Source organism: Delphinus delphis, chromosome 7 (assembly GCF_949987515.2).
Source record: "Delphinus delphis chromosome 7, mDelDel1.2, whole genome shotgun sequence".
Taxonomy (NCBI): domain Eukaryota; kingdom Metazoa; phylum Chordata; class Mammalia; order Artiodactyla; family Delphinidae; genus Delphinus; species Delphinus delphis.
This window is the reverse complement of record NC_082689.1, coordinates 5,718,528-5,735,372: the sequence shown is the minus strand read 5'-3', so window position 1 is coordinate 5,735,372 and position 16,845 is coordinate 5,718,528. Positions and strand designations below refer to the sequence as shown.

Genomic DNA, 16,845 nt, shown 5'->3' with positions numbered 1-16,845 from the left:
TGATTTCTAGCTGTGGTCTGGTGTCACAGGACTTCTTCATTCTGGCAGGAGAGGGAGGCTGAGTTACGGGCGGAATATTTGTTGGCCTGTGTCCTGCGTGTGGTTCTGCAGGGGGCCTGGCTGCCTCCTCTGTCCTGGCTCCGAGGTATCCATGAGTCATTGTTCACTGGTGGTAGATGAGGCGGCACTTTTCGGGCTGTCCTTTCGTGCTGGCTGTTTGCTCTGGGTGCCAGGTCCACCTCATGGAGTTTTGGGGGGCTTGAGAGCCAGGCCCTCTTGTAACTCTCTGGGACGTTGCCCTAGCCCCCCCCCCCGCCCCCCGTTAGCTCGTGTTTGACTTGAACTCATTCATTCCCTCCCTCACTCCGAATCCAGTGTGTGCCAGATGGGCTGTGGGGGATTGGGGGGATGGAGAGACCACCAGGGACAGCCTCTGTGCAGGGAATCGGCCACCAGTGCCCCAGGAGAGGAGGTCAAGTTTCCCCGGGTGTGCTGGGGTTCGGGACTGGCTCCCCAAAGAAGCCCTACTAAGTAGGGGGACTGGAAGGAATTGGGTGGTGCCCACAGGGGGGACTTGGGGGCAGCGGGTGGTTGAGTGAGTGCCAGGAACCGATAGGGGTGCCGGCTTTCTGGGAGTACCGGGTGGAGATGTGAGAGGCAGGCGGCAGGTGGCTGGAAGGGCAGGTCCTTCTGGGCTTCAGTCAGCTTTGAACTTTTATCTCAGGCCACCAGGAAGACGATTACACGTGTGAGCCTGACTTGCAAGGGGCCCGGGACGTGAGCTGATGACCGTGCCTTCCTCTCACAGCCCTGATGCCCCACAGCCGCCTTGGGTTCCCCTCCTGGGGCTCCTGGCGCCCCACTCTGCAACCCACACGGGGCACCTCTCCCTCCTGACCTGCTGTGAGAGTCTCACAGAATCATCCGATTGATTAAATGACCAACGTGTTCAGTTTTAAGAGTTACGCTTCTTACCCAAAATGATACTTAGAAACTGAGCCAACTGTCGGGTCGTTAAAAGAGTCCCAGCATCTTATATTCCAGAAAGGAAAAGGTACTGATGAAGGTGTGGAGATTTTCCAGATAAAACAACATCAGAGGGACCCAGTGAGACAGATGAGAGCACCTTGCCCTGGTCAATTGAGTCCCTGGCGGTCTCTGAGCGTGGCTGTCCCCCCAGGACACGGCTCTGTTGCCCTGGTCAGTTGAGTCCCTGGCGGTCTCTGAGCGTGGCTGTCCCCCCAGGACACGGCTCGGGAGCACAGGCAGGGCGAGTCCTGGTTTTCCTTGTCAGGTTGCAAACCTCACCAGGCCGGGCAGTCATTCCCCTCCTGACATCCCCCTTCTCTACCCCACTTGAGTTGGTCGCTGCAGAGTTTGCTGGCCTTGTGGAGGATTTCTGTGTCTAACCCACATTAACCTGGCTAATCCTGTGTCTACTTCTGGGGAAAAACTTCTGCTCCAGTCGGACAACCAGCTGTCCTCAACTTGCTCGGGGTAACACCGTGACTTTATCAAGGTTAAAAGGAACAGAACTGAAAGCTGGAAAATGATGTCATAAACACCGCTTTTTCTGTCATTAGTGAAATTGTCAAGAAGTTGGCTGCTTGCTAAATTGAGGGTCATTATTGTTCTGGAAAGAAGCGGGGTTATTTTGATGAGCAGGAACGTGGAAAGACTAGCAGTGATTCCCTTGGGGGTCCGGTGTTGGCAGCCTGAGAGTAACAGGTGAGTAAGGCATTCAGGACACGCCGTTACGGCTTAGCAGATGACTGTAAATTAGGCAGAAGGGGAAAACTTGAGCGTGTGTGACTTTGAATATGTCAGGTTGTTTGCGGTTGTCCTTTGCCTTCAGGTTTTAGTGCTGGGAATTTGCAGACGGGCAGCTCTGTAGAGCTTGCACACAGGGCTGGAAGGGAGTGAACAGAAATAACAGTGGTTTGGGTGTGAAAATTGGTGGGCAGGTCTGGGGCTGTCATCTCCCACCCAACCGCAAGCCCCTCCGTTGTCTTTAACAAAACAAAGTAAACTGTAAATTTAACATGCTTTGGGGAGAAAAAGGAGAAATGACGGCTAATATTTGTAAAAGACCTACAGGCAGTCAGTGTACCAGGTCCTCTCACTTACACATGAGATCCTCCCAAAACGCAGAGGGGTAGGTGGCATTGTTCACGTCTTAACCGATGATGAAACTGAAACCAAGAGGATAGTTATTGTGTCCATGGACACAGCAAGTATCAGAATATACCAGGGAGTAAACTTTTATGTGGTCTCTATGCCTGGATATTCACTGAGGGGGTTATTTACCCAAAACATGAATGCCAGGCCGTACATGCAGCCGTCCCACTGTGGATACGTGGACTATTGGAGTGGGAGGATTAAGTGCATTGAAAATGACACAGAACCAGACGTTGCCCTGGAGGGTATTCATTCACGAGCACCTGTCAGATCAGCGCTGCCACACGCCTCCCACTTCTCGCCCCTGTGGGCCCGTCTTAGACAGCGGCATCTTGTTTTTAATGTTATATCGACTCTTTCTCACATCCTGCATTTGAGGATGCCTGTGCCTTGACTCTCTCATCTTCCTCTGAATTACAAGGATCAGAAACCTCGGAAATAGTTCTTTTCATTGATGGCAAATGGTGCCCGTATCAAACTAATGTAGACATTGCCTGTCCGTGGAGAAAGCATACATGCTCTCCTTAACGAAGCTGACATTACCCTTGATAATAGGAGTAGTACAAAGATACGTAATCCCACTTTGCTAACAAACTGTGTTTTCGTATCCGCTCTCCTTTGGGTCCTTGTCTGGCGTTCTTGCGTAGCACCTTTATGCTGTGCTCATAACGACGGTAATAATTAGGACACCAGTAGCATATGCCGTATGCCAGCCAACGTCTTCAGCATTTTACCTCTAAACGATTCATCTTTCCATCCTATGATGGGAGGGACACTTAGCATGTCTGGATCACAGGGAAGCTAGGGTGCCAAAGGGGAAGGGACTTGTCTGACCCATGAGTGCAGAAGCCAGGATTTGGGTCTGAGCCATCAACTTTTACCTGTTCTGCTCCGCACCGGGGGCCAGGTCTCCCCCAGGCGGGGAAATCCTGGGGCCAACAAGGTGCTTATGGGAACCAGGCCGGGGGCGGGAGGCGGACGGGTCAGGGAACGTGAGGTCTCAGGTGAGATGAGGATGGGCAGGTAACAGCCAGGTGGCTCGTCTGACGGGGACGATTCCCGACCCCCAGCCGGAGCCAAGGCTTGAGCACAGGAGAGACCTTAATGCTGGGGGGCGGCAGGGGAGCTGGGCAGGAAGGGGGGGGTCTCAATCCACCCCCCCCACTGCACTGTCACACTCGGCACACATGTGAGCCCTCCTGCTGTGGCCCAGTCCTCTCCTGCCTCCTTCAAAGCTGTCGTTTATCAAGATCTGCGCCCATCAGGCCTTGTGCCAGACATTCGGTCAAGGTGTCTTCATGACTCTGCGTGGCAAATGTTTTAGAGGTAAATCTTTGTACCTAAAGAGCTTGTACTCAAGTAACTCTGTTTTATGGTGCTTTTCTGATTAGCCATGACGTGTTCAACTAAGAATTAGTGCAGTATGGGAAGCTCCCTGCTTACCGTCATGGTGCCTCCGGTTTTCCTGCCTGCCAGCCACGGAGGAGCCGCACTGGACTTCCCTCCGTCAAGCGAGGGTGGCCGTCTGGTCCTCTGGGACCCATGCATCCACGGCTGACGGGATGAAAGGTGGGCTTTGGTCCACCAAGGGATCTGGGACCCCGGTTACCTTGGTGACCACAGTGATGACTGATGAAAGGTTCCAGATCTTGCCTCTTTGGCCGCTTGAACTCATGGGGGAATATTTGGAAGTAGCAACATCAGTAGAACCGTTGGTGGGCCGTGGGGTGGGTGGGTTTGCAGTGGTGTTTCCGTGCTATGGTACTCTGGAGAATCACCTGAGTGCCTGGTGCCAGGTGGACCCCAGTGCCGTCTTTGTTGTTTTCTAAGGCATCTCTCGTTTCTATTTTAATATCCTCTTTAACCCAAGAGTTATTTGTTTAAGTATTTATTTTTTCCTTGTCTATTTTCCCCTTTTTCCTCCCTCTTACTTTCTAGTTAACTTCTGGTTTGACTGCACTGGGGCCAGGGGCTGTCCCATACAGTTTTCTAATTTGGAGAGTTTTTCGGGTGTCAAGAATGCTTCTGAGTGTTTGCAAGTGTTCCTTGGATACTCACACGGCCTTTTGCATCTTCTCCAGGACGTGGAGGTGGGTGTGGATCATTTAAATTATGCTCGTTGATTATGTTATGTTTCACGTTGTAACCAGATGATGCTCTGTCTGCTGCGCTGTCAGAGTCGAGGGTCGGGCTCCTGTTTCCCGACGTGACTGCGGTTTTGTCAAGTTCTCTGGATCAACTCTAGCAGCTTCTCCTTCGTACGTGTTAGTTGTTCTTTCAGCATAATTGGATCTTTTGATCGCTTCACCATTTTGTCAATCAAAAAATGCTCTTGTGTGTGTATTCAGTGTTTGTGGCCTGAATTTCACCTTTTCTGATACCGCTTTACTGTCACCCCTTCTGGGTCATTTTCAGGTGTGTTTCACGCAGAGACAAATGCTTCTCCTCACTGGGTTAGAGCCCCTTCCTGGGTGATTCACGTTTGTTGTACTAACTCGTACGCTCGGTTCCATTGCTGCCCTGTTCCTTGAAGGGCTTGCTTCTCGTGTCCTCTTGCTGACTGTGGTTTGGAAGGCAGACCCGTGGCCCGTGGCTTAGTTACATTCATTGAAAAGGAGAAATTCCTGCTGTAAGTGCTTGGGGCGTGTTGAGAGCCGTGTCAGGACTCGGGTCTGCTGCTCCCCGGACAAAGTGAGCGTTTCAGCCAGGCTTCCTCCCCCAGGTCCCCTCTTCCCAGGGTCCACGGGCGCCGTTTTCCTCCTGTGACGTTGCATCGGTGATGCTGCCGAGTTCTCTGGTTCTCTAATCAGTTGGGGTTTGCAGTCTTGAGTGTGCTTGGATTTTCTGTAACACTTGGATCTGGGGATGACTGAGGTGCAGTCAGAGCCTGGCCTGTAGACTTTCGGGGCCCCCTCCCCAGCGCTCGGTCCCTTCTGTGCGTCTGGGAGGTTGTGTGTTGTCACGTGGACAGGGTTTCGGTGGGACCCCGTGGTCACATGGCGCTGGGTGCTGGCCTCGGTTGTGCCTGGCGTGGCTCTGTGACCTGCCTTTGCCTGGGAGGCCGACCCCCACCCCACCCCGTCCTTGCTGCTCATTCCTTGGTTCCCTCAGCAGACACGCCTGGCGGCTTCAGCGTGCTGGGCACGGTTCAGCCATGACCTTTGCCCTTTGCCAAGAACTGAGAACACAAGCTGATCGTGTTTCTTCCTGACCTGCACACTCCGAGGCCTTCCTGGTTTCACAGAGTAAGCCTGAGCTCTTCAGCACGGCGTTGGGTCTGGAAGGCCGGCCTTCGAGCTTTCTGTCTGGCCTGCCCGTCTCTGCAGCTGCCCGCTGGTCCCTGAGACGCCACAGTGGTCCCCAACCTGATGCGTGTGGACCCTCCTCCTCAGGCCTTCAGGCTAAATGTCACACACACACACACACAGACACACACACACTCCCTCTCTCTCCCTCTCTCTCTCCCTCTCTCTCTCCCTCTCTCTCTCTCTCTCTCTCTCTCTCACTCACTGTAACCCCTAATGTCTTCCTGTGTTAGCTCCAGCTACGTTGGTCACAACCGTCGCAGTCATTGGTATTGAGGACTGGCCTGCATGCCATCCTTCCTTTGCTCCTGAACTTAAGGGGGGGTCTTGGTGAACCTCTGTACCTCAGCTGGGCTTCTCTCGTGCTCCGAGCATCACACTCACCTGTGAGGGTTGCTCAGGTCCCTCCCTTACAGTCAGTTGGCCTTGGGAGGGGCCCCTTGCGTCCTTCGTTTTAAAAGCATCCTAGGTGACTCTATGCCCAGCTTAGAGCGACCCCCATTGGAACCCATGTCTTGAATGGCACCATTCCTTAGATGATGCTTTTTCAAAATGTCACGGTGCTTATTAAATTGTTTTATCGTCAGAATAGAGTGCTTTTGTGACAATTCCAAATATTACCGACACCTGGCAAGTGAAAAGTGAGTCACTCGTCCCCACTGGAGCAGGCTGTGTCTCTGCTTTTAACCACCTTCCTAGGGCCAATTCCATTGTGTTGTGGATTCTTCTGCCGACCTGTATCGCTCAGGTTTCCGAGTCTATTCCCAAGCGGGGCTTAGGTATAGTTTCCTTTCTGGTTTGTTAGCTTTAGGGGTCAGGATCACTTTTTGCCTCGTAAAGCGATTGGCAAGGAGACTTTTTTTTAAACTGCTTTGGACCTGTCTTGTGGGGCCCCCAGGCCCCAGTGGAGAGGAGTTCCATGTGTGCTGCCGCGGGGCGTTGCCAGACTGAAATTCCAGAAACTACGTGAAGAAAACAAAATAGGCTACTGTATAGGACCTCCCTCTCTTTTCTTTTCTTTTTTTTTTTTTTGCGGTACGTGGGCCTCTCACTGTTGTGGCCTCTCCCGTTGCGGAGCACAGGCTCCGGAAGCGCAGGCTCAGCGGCCATGGCTCACGGGCCCAGCCGCTCCGCGGCACGTGGGATCTTCCCGGATCGGGGCACGAACCCGTGTCCCCTGCATCGGCAGGCGGACTCTCAACCACTGCGCCACCAGGGAAGCCCCACCCACAACTCTTTGAAAGAGAAATTCTCTGGAAATTCTCCAGCCTTAAAAGCAAAGGTTTCCTACTCCCCTCTTTTTCATTTTCTATTTTTCTGTTCCTTAAGCCCTCTTCAAAGTGGGCTTTTGTTTTGTTTTTAATTAATTAATTAGTTAATTATTTACTTACTTATTTGGTTGCACCGGGTCTTAGTTGCAGCTCGCCAGCTCCTTAGTTGCGGCATGCAAACTCTTAGTTGCGGCATGCAGGATCTAGTTCCCTGACCAGGGATCGAAGCCTGGGCCCACTGCGTTGGGAGTGCAGAGCGTTGACCACTGCACTACCAGGCAAGTCCCTGCTTATCTATTATTTTAAACCCCAGTGCTATAATGATTGATCTTCCAAATTTATATTCATGTTTTAATCATATTGATATTAGCGCATTTATCTTGCTTTTTTTTTTTTTTTTTTGCGGTACGCGGGCCTCTCACTGCTGTGGCCTCTCCCGTTGCGGAGCACAGGCTCCGGACGCGCAGGCTCAGCGGCCATGGCTCACGAGCCCAGCCGCTCCACGGCATGTGGGATCTTCCTGGACCGGGGCACGAACCCGTGTCCCCTGCATTGGCAGGCGGACTCTCAACCACTGTGCCACCAGGGAAGCCCCCTCCCTCTCTTTTTAAAAATTTTATTTATTTTGAATTGTGGTTTAAAAAAAAAAAACCTAGTAAAAAAAATTACCATCTTAACAGTTCTTTAAAGTGTACAGTTGAGTAGTGTAAATTGTATTCACATGGTGGTACAACAGGTCTTTAAAACTTTTTCGTCTTGGAAAACTGAAACTTACCCATTAAACTTTTCCCCATTTCCCCCTCTCCCCTAGCACCACCTGCTAACTAACCACCGTTCTACTTTCTGTTTCTGTGAATTTGACTCTTACACAGCCCATGTAAGTGGAATCATATAGTATTTGTCTTTTTGTGACTGGTGTTTGTTTCACTTATAATGTCCTCAAGGTTCATCCAGGTTGTAGCACGTGACAACTGCCTTCCTTCTTAAGGCTGAAAGCTATTCTGTTATATGGAGAGACCACAGTTTGTTTATCCATCCCTCTGTTCTTGGACATTTGTTTTGTACCTCTCGGCCATTGCGAATCACGCTACTGTGAATGTGGGTGGGCGGATATCTCTTTGAGATGCTGCTTCCACTTCCTTTGGACAGATACCCCGAGGTGGGGTTACTTTATCATAGGATAGTTTTATGTTTAACTTTCTGAGGATCCTCCATACCATTTTCCACGGCGGTTGTACCAGTTTACATTCCCACCAACGCCGCACAAGGGTTCCAGTTTCTCCATGCTCGTCCACACTTGTCAGTTTCCGTTTTTTGCCCGTAGCCAGCCTAAGGGGTGTGAGGTGACGGCCCATGGTTTTGATTTGCATTCTCTAAAGATTCATGTACCGAGCATCTTTTCCTACGCTTATTGGCTTAGCCTGCCCCTTTTAAACAGTATTTAGTTAGATTTTCTTTACAGCGTTTTTGAGGCGCCTTTTTCTTTATAGGTACTTGTGGTAAAAATGAAAACTCAAGTGGATTGATGCAGAGTTTGAGGGATTCTCCCACGTACATGTGCTGGGGGAGCTTATTTCTGAATAGACCATTTAGAAGGGGGAGTTCCTTGTGAAAAGTGGGCACACCCCCGCCCCCACCCCCCCTTCCCCGCATTCATCCCAGAAAGCCACGTTCCCCTTTGCGGGTTGTTTAAAGAGTCGATATAGTTCAAGTGTGTTGTGACGACTGTCACCCTGTAGACTTGAAATGTAAGAATTGAAGCCACCCAGTGCCTCTGAAAGAGGGGCCATCGGTTGTCTTCTCTGTTTCTTTACAAGTAATCCATGCTTATCACAGATTTGGAAAATACAGCCTGCAGGAGAAATGAAAAGTCATCTGACTGCCTGTCACCCCTCACTGTCACACGGACGTGGTGTTAGGAACGGGGTCATTCGTGCTCACTCCTGCAGCCTTTTTTCACTCGGCAGCTGTGCGGAACAGCGTTCTCCGGCCACACCAGTGTCACCCATGCCACGCGGCTCCTTAGCCGTCCCTGGGACGAGTTGAGTGCCATGGTCTGAGGAGGTGACGTCAGCACTTCTTCACGACCCCTGCATTGATTGAAAGCAGTAGCTCACCCACTCCTGTGCATTCCAGTTTGGACATCTCCCTCCCAGCCTCGCTGCCTAAGGTGGAATTGTAGCAGGCGTCCTCCGGCAGGAGAAGCACCTTCCCTTCGCTTCTCTGCAGGATGAGCTGCAGGTTGGTAGTTTCGGTGCTCTGTTCCGAAACGGAGCCGGCAAGGAGCTATCTCATCACTGCCTGTTCTGCGGTGGCACCAGGCTGAAAGTGATTCCAGCTTCCGGAGAAGAAATGCACGTTACACACCCTCTGGGACAGGGAGGCTGCCTCGCCCCTTCAGCTGGACGCTTCCCAGAGACCCCTCCTTTTTCTGAAGCCTGAATTTGGGGACTGTAGCTCGCACTGCCCACCCGAGTGCGAGCCAATCTGGAAGTCTTTTTCCTGCGTCCACTTTGGTAGGTGTGGTTTGGAACCTTCGAGAAGGAATGTTTTCACTTGCCTCAGTGGGTCAGCTCCTCACCTGGGGGAGGGTCAGTTGGAGATTCAGGAAAGGCGTGAACTGGATCCTTTGCTGCCCCCTAAAATGTGCAGTGTGGGGGGCGGGTAGGGTGGGCGGCCCTGTGGACTCGCAGCCCTTGGCTAACAGTTAACCTGAAGTGCAACTGGGTTTGCCAGGCCTGCTGGGAGCCCAGAAGCTTCTGGAATCTTTAGCTCCACTTGGCCCTGAGGCTCCTGCCTTGATGGGCTGGCCCTTCAGCTGCTCCGCGAGGCTGGAGCTCTGCTCCCTCGCTGCGTGGACCAGCTTCCTTAGCTCAGAAAGAGTGAGGGGTTCGTGCCCAGCACAGCTGCTCCGGCTTCTCTGTAGCCCCCCCACCAGCTTCCCCATTCACTGGCAGGTACTGGGTTGCTTTTGGCCGCTGGGTGGGAGGAGCGGCAGGACTGAGGTGGCTCTGAGCCAGTCTGTGTGCCCACCCCGGGGCATGCAGCTCATCCTTAGCCGCTCAGGCCTGCTGCCCGAGACACGTGGTGATTTGTGATGGGGATAATCGTAAAACTTAACCCCGATCACAGGCGCGTATGGAGTGTGCCTGGCTCACATCTCAGCCCAGCTGGTAGCGGCCTGGCCCCCCGAGGAGACAGGGCAGGGACGTGGGTGTGTGTTGGCTGGGGGTACGGTGATTCCTTGGGACTGGCTTGGTGCAGAGCTGGCCGTGCCTGCCAGTGTCCAGCAGCTCTGTTGTGGAGAGCTCTTCGGGAGAAAGGAGCTTGGTTTGGGTTGAGTTGTTTTCCCCAACAGGAATCCTTCCGGCCTGTGAGCTCTGGGACAGCGCAGTACTGAGCCCTCTGCCCGCAGCTGCTGCCCCTTGTCACTTTCACAGTTGGAAAAACTTCCCTGGGGAAGTTCAGTCACGTGCCAAGGCCACCGTGGCAGATCTGAACCCAGACGTCCTGCTGCCCCCGAGCTTGGGGCCCCTTCCATCCAGGGCCTGAGTTCCATCCTGTAACCAGCTTTTACCTTCCTTTGCCTGGAGGCTCATGCCTGGTTCTAGAATCCTACCTAGGAAGCAGGCACTGTGAGCCTCTTCATGCAGCGTTTGGGGAAACCGAGGCATCAAGAAGTTCCCCCAAACTTTGAGGGTCAAAAATCGAACAAAAGTGGTTTGACTTGGAGGCTTCTCTCTTCCCTCCCCACCCCCCAGCCACTTTGCTGCTTCTCTTCCAGAAAGGAGCTAAAAGAGGATGTGTTTCTTTCCTCCCGTCTCATCCTCGGGGCTCCTCCACCCAAAGTTTCCAGGTCGCACACAGACGCTGAGCAATTTTCTAAACTGATTGATGACTCCAGAGCACAGGGGTCTGGGGCAGAGTTCAGTGTCAGGGACGGTGTATGTCCCCATACGTGCCGGCGTCTCCTAGGGTTCGGGGCCCAGCTCTCATCCAGTGACCCCTCTGAAGGACGCCCACAGACTTGAGGGACCTCATCAGGTAATCCATCCATCCGTGCAGGGGGGCCCTCCAGGTCACCTGGCCCGGTATGTATAAAGGCCCAAACAGGACAGGTGGTATTTGGGCCCTTCTCCTAGAAATTGCTTTTTTATAAATACGGGCCTGGTTTTCACCTCTATTTATTTATCCAGGCCTCTCAGGTTGTGACTTCCTGTTGATGTTATAGTCAGCTGAAAGTTCTGAGTCGCCAGCTTAAATCCTCAGGAGAGCGGAGGGCAGTGTGTGTGTGGTTGAGAAGCCTTTTCATAGAGCTTCCTGCAGCCGTGCTAGGCTTTTGTTCTCTTGCACTTGGGCTGAGCACTTCTGTTGCTTGTTTTATAATAAATAGAAAAGCTTGTATTTTTGGCCCTTCTGGCTGGCAATGGATGTAGGGGGACTTTCAGCGCAGAAGGAGGGAGGGACCTGGAGAAGGGGGCTCGTAGAGGCCAGGCCAGGTGACCAAGGTCAACATCACCAGTATCAAGTCCTGTTGACAGTACGTGCCCTTGATATGGTGTGATGAGGGTACTTCACCTCTGCCCCCTTCGTCCCCTGAATCCACAAACCTAGTCTCACCATGAAAAAAACCATCAGACACATTCCAGCTGAGGGACACTTACAAGCTACCTGCCTGGTCCTGCTCAAAACTGTCAAGGTCGTTGAAAACAAAGAGCGTCTATGGAATTGTCACAGCCCAGAGGAGCCTCAGGAGACAGGGCTGAATGTCATGTGGCACTTGGATGGGATCCTGGAGCAGAAGAAGGACATTAGGGAGAAACTAAGGGAATCTGAACAAAGGACGGACTTTAGATCGTAATAACGTGTCATCCTCATTGGTTGGCGAACGGGCTGTCCTAGTGCACGATTTAATCATTGGGAAATTAGGTGTTGGTTGGCGTATGGGAATGCCCTGTGCTATCTTTTCTGTAAATCTAAACCTATTCTGAAAGAAAGTTTATTTTAGAAAAGAGACAAAGCAGCGGAAGGGAAGGCCAGTGGGTGGCAGGGGTTCCATGGCACGGCTCTCAGGCCAGGAATGGCCCTCTGCTCTTGCATCTGCTTTGCACAGTGACCGCAGCTGGTGTCCGGAGGGTGCCCTGCAGCGCCGGCCAGTGGTACCGGCCGCCCCCTGCCAGGGAGAAGCCCAGGCCTCCACACCCGGGCTAGTAGCTGCCTTTTCTGCCAAACATGGTGCCCAGCCCCCTCGAGGTCAGGCCATGGCCTGTCTCTTCCGGCCAGCGTGTTCTTTGTTCTCTCCTGGACCAGACTTTGAACGGTGAGCTGCTCTCCCAGCCAGCGAGGCAGCCGGCTTCCAAACACAAACACGGGTCATCTCTGCCAGGTGAACTTGAGAAAGGCAGCAGAGCAGCGGGGACAATGGGCCTGTGTATAAACTGCTCTCAAATTCAGAATGTGGAGCATTAGGCTGGCGGTGGGAGTTGCAGTGGTGACCGAGGGTCCCCCTAATCCTGTTAGCGGCTCAGGGGTTGATACATGGAAAATGGCATGAGATGGTGAGAGTGTCTCTCCTCCGAAGATGGCTGGTTAAAGCATGCACGGCTGCATCGAGGCATCTGCTCCTTTAGATATTCTCTGCTGATGCGGTGAGTCAGGGCTCAGGGAGTGAGCGCTGTTACACGCCCAGCACTGGGAAAGTCACTGAACGCACATGCACACGCATACACACGCACGCGGGCACAGGGCCCCTGCATGCCCTGGAGCTTGGAATCTTCTTAGGCCAGAAGGCTTTCCTAGAGGACCGAGCTCCAGGACGGCGTGGGGACAAATGTCCACATCTCCAGCTGGACCTGCCGTCCTCCGGCCAATCTTACGTGCCCAGGAATCGCCCGGGCGTTCCTGACCAGCTCCCGAGTGACAGGAAGGAGGTGGCCGGCGTGGGGACCGCACTCTGAGTGGCAGAGGCTCAGTCTGGGCTGGTGGGGGGTGACTTCTGCAAGGAGTGGGGTTCGTGCTTCTCCTTGGGGGCCGGGACTGCAATGTTTTCAGGTGGATACATCGGGAGGTAAGCCTGAACGTGAGAACAGGGATGAGATTCAGCTGGCAAGCGACCAGGGGCTGGCAGGTGGGAGAGCAGGAGAGATGGCAGCCGTCCTGGGCGGCCCTTGTGTGCACACGTGGTCCCTCATCAGAGAGTAAAACCGCGAGCGCCTGTGTAGTGTCGACCGAGGACCCGGAGCTGTTCTAAGCGCTTCACGTGTACCATGCGCTCCCCGCAGCAGCCTGCGAGTTGGATGTCCATTTGGATGCCGTTTTTGCGCCTTTTTATTTATTTATTTTAATTAATTTTTTTGCCATGCCGTGCAGCATGAGGGATCTCAGTTCCCTGATCAGGGATCGAACTCGTGCCGCCTGCAGTGGAAGCGCAGAATCCTAACCACTGGACTGCCAGGGAGGCCCCTTTCGCACCTTTTTAGAGATGAGGGCAGGTCTGCTCCTTGCTTTAGTCCCACTGGTGGGACGAGGGTAGGAGCTGCGCCTCTGGACCCCGGGCAACCCACCCAGCCCGGCACCTGCTCAGGTGGGGTTTCCCAGCCGATGTGTTTACACGGACGAGCATCAAACCGGAGCTTAGGGTCCCTGCACTGGGTGAGCTCCGGGTCCTGGGAACTTCTGGGGTCACCCTTCTCTCAGACGAGCGCTGGGTCCGGAGGCTCACGTACGTAATGGACGTAGAGCCGGGATGGCCGCTTCGGTGTTCTGACCCCACCAGGGGCCTCTTCCTTGCTGTCTGGGCTTTCCCAAAGGTTCTCTCTTCACTCTTTGCTTCCCAAACTCAGGTGTGCCGATCTCATCCCCCGTTTGAGATAATACCACCACATTCCCCAGGCCTTCCTGGAAGAAACTCCTCCAGATTCCTTACACGCTTCGGGTGTGCTGTGAAAACACCTTTTCTGGGCTTTTCAGCTCTTCAGTGCAAGCAGGCTGTGCAGCTTGTGGAGGATTTTTACAGAGAGCCTGATTTTTCGGTACTGAATGTTCCCTGTGCCTCTGCCGGCTGTGGGACAGGAGCCCCAGGAGCAGGGTGGCCGCCTTGCCGTGGTCCTCGGGCTTTGCTCTCACGGCCAAGAGCAGCTTCACCTTCCTTCCTCACTCCATCTGGAACATGCTTTGTCACTCATTCATTCAACAAGTATTTGAGAGCCCGCTGCGTCCGGGGGTGTAGGGCGTGGGCAAAGGGCAGGGCTCCCTGTACAGTCTGCTTTCCGTCCGTGGGCAGCAGGGACCAGATACCCTTTCCCTGCACCTCACGACCCCCCAGGCCCAGCTGGCGTGCACTTACTTGGCCGTGTGTGCTCACCGAACAGGGTCACCCTGTGCGCTGACCTCTGGCTGGGCTCCTTCCCTGCTGCAGGCTGCAGTCTCGCCCATCAGCCCGCGTAGAAAGTTCTTTTGTTCCATGATATTGCCATGATTGAATCCATGCCGTAGCCAAACAGGATGTGGTCTGGGTCACTCCCAACTTCCAGCAACCAAAGGTTCTTGTTTTCTGCTGCCTGAAGAGGGACAAACCCCACAATCACAGGGCATTTCAGGGCCCTGTGGGGAGCCCTGGATTAGTGAAGAGCCCAGCTCAGCAGCGTCTAGGACCTGCGCCTTTAATTGCAGGGGAGTGAGTGGGAAGAGGTGGGGTGAATTCTGAGAGTCCTAATCCAGCCCAGGAGGACATGGCTTCCAGGTGAAGCTGGAGGCCTGTGAGTTTGGTTTGGGAGGAGGACTTCTAGGTGGGGCCCTACTTCAGGTCACAGCTGGTCTGTTTCTCCGCAGGGCGAGGCGAACGGGAAGCAGTGGCTCAATCCCAGCCCTGCAGTGCTTTGCCCCTTCTATTCCGTGGGGTATCAGGGGCCAAGCCATGTGGTCCCTAAATCTTGAATAGATACAAATAAAACTTAAATATCTGGGATGAATAGCAAATTGCAGAAACAGTGAACACTCGTATAGACTGGTATAGCCTCTACCAAGGCCAAGAAGTGGAACTTTACCCTTGACTTTGGAGTTCTGTTGCCCCTCCCCAATCCCGACACCCTCTCACCTGCCCCCTTCCGAATGTGTTTTATCTGATATGCCATATAGGTGTTCAAAGTAGTCCCTCAGGATTTTTGTGGTTGTCATTCCCTTGCTATTTATAGTTGTACAGCATAGCTAGCTAGCATCGTCTCCTTAAGCAATATCGTTTGTTTTTCACATCTTCTCATTTATGTAAATGGAGCCACGCGCTCTCTGTCTGTGGCTGGCCATCCCTAACGTGGCCCCTGTGGTCCCCGCCTGCAGGCATTCACAGCCTTGTGTCATCCTCCCCGGGATGTGGCCAGCCTAGCAACCTGCTTCTAACTGACGGAATTCGTCCAAAGTGATGGGTGTCCCTGCCCCGAACAGGCTACGTAAGATTATAACGTCCTTCTTGAGAACGGACTTTCTCTCTGGCTAGCTTTGGCGAAGCAAGCTTCCATATAGAGGGGCCCACATGGCAAGGAGCTGAGGCCCTCAGTCCAACAGCCAGCCAGGGACCGAGCGCTGCCATGAAGCATGGGAGTGTAGGAGGAGAACCTTCCCCAGTCGAGCCTTCAGTGAGACCCCAGCCCGGCCTAGGCGTTGACCGCAGCCTGAAGCCAAGGACCCAGCTAAGTCACACCTGGGTTCCTGTTTGTGGTCTTTTGTTACCCAGCAGTAGGTAACTGATGGACGCCCTTCTGAGTGTTCCCTCCTGGCTCGCGTGTTCTTGAGGTCCACAGCTGCAGTTCTCTGACATGGTTTTCCGTGTACTGGACCTCAGTTTCCTTATTCCTTCTGCTCTTGGGGATCAGAGCTCTTTTCAGCACTTTGCTGTTACAAGTCACCTTTTCAGCACAGCATCTCTGTACCCATCTATGGGACAAATCTGGCCATGGGATGGAGGGTGTCCCCTTCACGTCCCACCAGCCACATTCCAGGTCATTCATGTGGTGCCACGTCCTCACCGTCCCTCCATCCCTGACGTTGTCTGACTGTTCGTTTTGGGAGGAGGCCTGACGGAGGTGAGAGGGCTTTTAATTTATGCTTTCTTCATTATCAGCCATAAACTAATGTTTATTGGCCGCTCCAGTTTCTTCTGATCTGAAGATCGTTTTCATGGTTTTTCCTATTTTTCTTACCGTATCGTAGTTCTTTGAATTTTCTGGAAGATAAGCCTTTCTTGGCTGTGAGCATTGCAAACATTGCCTCCCAGTTTACTTGCCCACACGGGCTTCAGAAATCCAGCGAGGCACTTCCCGAATCCAGTCCTGGGCGATAATTTGCAGAACTGTTTTCCAGGCGTTTCCAGTTCTGGCCCATGGGTCCTCGGTCTTGGCCAAGGCGTCGCGGCTGGGAGATTAGGTCCCACTTATTGCAATTATTTGTTGCTGCCTTCGCAAGGCGTCTCTCCCTTTCTGTTCCCCTCTTGGCTCACCCTCTGGTCTGGGAGGCTTTCCTGCTCCAACTGCTTGCTTTAGTCTCTTAGTCATTTTTGGAGAAAATCTGAGTCAGCACTGGACGTCGGGCGGGCGCGGGGTGCACTTCCTCCCGGCCCTGCAGCTTTAAATCTGCATTTCACTGTGGCCCCTGGAGGTGGGTGTTTTTACTGAAGGAACGCGGGGTCTGGGGAGCCTGGGCGCAGCCTGTTTAGAACGAATGCATTCCTGGAGGAAGTTAAAATTAGAAAAAGCGGCTACACTTCCTGCCATTCAGCCACAGTTGGCTGGTGTTTGTTTGCACAAGGATTCTTCTGGTAACAATCTGGGGTCGGTTTCTGGTGGAATGCGAGGTGAAGTCATGATTTTCAGGATGGAGGTGATTCGTTTCCATGGCAATCTTTGTTGTCAGAATCACGGCTTTGTTTGTGGTTTCTTGTAGAATTATGCCAGGATGAAAAAATATGCTTGAAACAACTCCTTTTTATAGCTAGCAAGAAAGGTTTTCTTTTTTGAGAAAGCTCTTTAATGGGAAGTTGATACCGTGGAGTGCATCTCTTTGTCAGTGAACTCTGGAAGGAGAGGACCTGGACCCATGGG

The 16,845-nt window shown here is 53.0% G+C and overlaps 1 protein-coding gene across 2 annotated transcripts in view; it reads left to right on the top strand.

The window, feature by feature from the left end:
* SH3BP4 (SH3 domain binding protein 4) overlaps positions 1 to 16,845 on the top strand; it is a 94,942-nt gene that overhangs the window by 9,629 nt on the left and 68,468 nt on the right. The window contains exon 1 of one of the 2 annotated variants that reach the window (XM_060015882.1): positions 4,193 to 4,268. The exons of the other annotated variant lie outside the window; for it this stretch is intronic. The gene's annotated coding sequence lies outside the window, so the exon portion shown is untranslated. Of the gene's footprint in view, positions 1 to 4,192; positions 4,269 to 16,845 lie in introns of those variants that run through there. 2 annotated transcript variants of the gene reach the window in all.